At 32.7% G+C, this 3434-nt stretch overlaps 1 protein-coding gene across 2 annotated transcripts in view; it reads right to left on the bottom strand.

Annotated features, from left to right (window-relative positions):
• The window catches only part of TMEM135 (transmembrane protein 135), a 236969-nt gene that overhangs the window by 163786 nt on the left and 69749 nt on the right, over positions 1-3434 (bottom strand). The window lies entirely within an intron of this gene.

Below are 3434 nucleotides of genomic sequence, written 5' to 3'. Positions count from 1 at the left end.
AACTCATGTATATATGGTCAATCAATTTTCAACAAAGGTATCAAGAATACACAATGGAAAAAGGACAGTCTCTTCAATAAATGATGCTAGGAAAACTCAATGCAGAAGAATGAAATTGGATCCTTATCTCACACTGCAAACAAAATTCAATTCAAAACGGATTAAAGACTTAAACATTAAGACCTGAAACTCTACAACTACATTTAAAAAACAAAAAACAAAAAAAACCATAGAGGAAAAACTATACCACAGTGGTCTGGGCCATGTTTTTTTTTGGTTTTTTTTTTGATTTGACTCTAAAAGTGCAGGCAACAAAATCAAAAATAGGTATTAATACATACACACACACACACACACACTCACATATATACATATATATATATACATATATATATACACACACAACGAAATGGAATACTATTCAGCCTCAAAAAAGAAGGAAGTTCTGTCATTTAGAAAAACATGGATGAAATTGGAGAACATTATGCAAAGTGATGGAAGTCATACACAGAAAGACAAACACTGCGTATTTCAACTTTTATGTAAAATCTAAAACAATTGAACTCATAAAAGCAGAGAGTAAAATGGTGGTTACAAAGGCTGGAGAATGGAGGGAATGGAGACATTATGGTCTAAGGGTACAAAATCTCAGAAAGAATTTGGATTTTTTCTTTTTTTGAATCATATTGAAAAGCATGGTTAATATACTTAATAATAGAGTATTGTATATTTCAAAATTACTAAGAGAGTAAATTTAAAATATTCTCACCACAAAAAATGTTAAGTATTTGAAATGACACATATGCTAACTAGCTTGATTTTATTATTACATATTGTGTGCATAAATTATAACATCAATTTGTTCCCCATAAATTTACACAATTATAAATTGTCAATTCATAATTAAAAAAGAACAACCGTACCCAGACACATCATAAACAAAATGCTAAAATCTAAATATGAAGAAAAAATCTTGGAAGTAGTAATCCCTCATGCTGAGAAATAGCAGTTCACACTGCCAAACATTCTCCATGAAAGGAAGAGCGTTCCTTAAAATGGATCTGAAAAGCAAGGTCTGCAGGCAAAATTCAGCCTGTCATTCATTTTTATAAATGAAGTATTATTGACACATCACCACTCCCATTTGTTTATGTATCATCTATAGCTGCTTCCAAACTACAACAACAGAGCTGAATACTTGTAACAGAGACCATATGGCCTACATAGCCAGAAATATTTACTATTTGGCCATTTAGAGAAAAAAGTGTGCTGACCACTGATATAATTTAATACAAAAAAAACACCATATTTATCTAGTTGAATAGGTATGTACTTAGGATAATCCACTGTAAATATTTATAATATTTTATACTATTCTACTTTCCTAATTTTTTTTACCAGGTACATATTTTACTTTTGTAATTTTTAAAATAAATTTATCAGGAACATTTGGTAATGGTGAGGTAAAGAGGCCAAGTCATTCCTCCCACAGAAAACAATGGAAAAACTGAACAAGTGTTGAAAATAATACTGGAAAAACAACAATAGCGAGCAAGAACTTACTCATGAAACACTGCTACTACGTAATGTAAGAACTGTGAGTTTTTGCCTTTCTTGCCTACGGGTGCTCACCAAACCCCTCAGCAGCTCTGGCAGCAGGAAACTACACCCTTACCAAGTCTAAGAGGTTATGTGTCAAAGTTCAAAATTCAGAGCAATCGTAGACTTCAGAAGGAAATTCTAGAAGCAAAAGAGTCACAGAATGATTGAGACACAAATTCTGAGTATAAATTCTGCTAAAATCCCTCACTGACTATTTAATTATGTATACATGTAGGAAACACTCAGGGGACTGGCAAAAAATCAGCAAAATGTAGAAAGGGTTCTACCTCTAAAAGACAGAGTTGTTTGGTGTTTGCTGCACCTTTTGCTAAATATGTTCTGCAACTACATATAGCTCAGATGAAATAAAGCAAAAGCCTACTGGCTTGAGGTTTCAGAAGGCAGAACTTACAGTTGGAAGTGCAATTGGAAATTTACAGCATAAAATATGGAATATGATGTCTAGTTTCCAAACAAAAATAACTAGACACAAAAAGAAACAATAAAGCTTTTTAGATTAAAAAAAAAAAAAAACAAGAAAGAAGTCAATGGAAACTGACTCCAAATGGGTCCAGGTATTGCACTTCAAAAACACAAGACTTCAAAACAGGTGTTATAAATATGCTCAAAAGTTATAATAAAACATGATGAAAAATTCAGGAAAATATGCTATTTAATGAATGGATAAACATGAAATCTCAACAGAAAAATGCAACTATAAAAAAGAATCAAATGGAAATATTTGAACTAAAAAAGTATAATCACTGAAATAAAAATTCACTAGACAGGCTCAACAGAATAGTTGAGATGGCAGAGAAAAATAATCAGTGAACTTGAAGATAGATCAATAGAAATTTCCAATTTGAAGACAAGAGGGAAAAAAAAAAAGTCTGTAGAAAACAAAGAAAGACTCAGAGACCAGGAAAAAAGTATCAAGTAGTCCAATAGCATGTAATTGAGACTCCAACAGAAGACAGAAAAGGAGGCAGAAAAAAACACTTGAAGAAATAATGGTCAAAAACTTCCCAAATATTGAAGAAGGAAGAAAAAAAGAAAGAAGAGAGGAGTAGAGTGGAGGAAAGGGAAAGAGAAGGAAAAGAAGAAGATGACGAAGGAGACACAAGAGAAAGGAGGAAAAAAGGAAAAGAAAGGAGGAGGAAGAAATCAAGGAGTTCAAAGAACCTCAAGGAGGAAAAACACAAAGCAGTTCACAGATGAGCACATCATATTCAAATAACTAAAGTGATTTTTGTCTGCAGAGTAGCTCCTGAAGTAGAATGGCACTTCTAGGCCGGGCACGGTGGTTCACACCTGTAATCCTAGCACTCTGGGAGGCTGAGGCAGGAGGATTTCTTGAGGTCAGGATTTCAAGACCAGCCTGAGCAAGAATGAGACCTCGTCTCTAAAATAAAAAATAAAACAACAAAACAAACAAACAAAAAATAAAATGGCACTTCTTCAACCTGATAAAGGATAACTATGGAATACCTATAACTACTATTACACTTAAAGGTGAATGAAAAATAAGGTCAAGATGGCCACTTTCACCACTTCTGTTTGATATTTTTCTGGATGCCCTACCCAGTGAAATAAGGCATGAAAAAGATATCAAAGAAATATACATTTGAAAAGAAGCATTAAACTTTCCAAATGTACACAGGACATGACTATGTAGGTAGGAAAATCTTAACTTTATAAGAAAAAGATCTAGTCTTAATAAGTTCAGCAAGGTCATAAAATAAAATGTCAATATTCAATACCCCTCAATTGTTTCCTCTATCCTGGCAAAGAATGATTGGAAAATGAATTTTTTTTAAATTCCATTTACATGA

The sequence above is a fragment of the Propithecus coquereli genome, unplaced genomic scaffold (genome assembly GCF_000956105.1).
Source record: "Propithecus coquereli isolate 6110/MARCELLA unplaced genomic scaffold, Pcoq_1.0 Scaffold170, whole genome shotgun sequence".
Lineage (NCBI taxonomy): Eukaryota > Metazoa > Chordata > Mammalia > Primates > Indriidae > Propithecus > Propithecus coquereli.
Note: the sequence above shows the minus strand (reverse complement) of the source record. Positions and strands in the feature narration are given on the sequence as shown.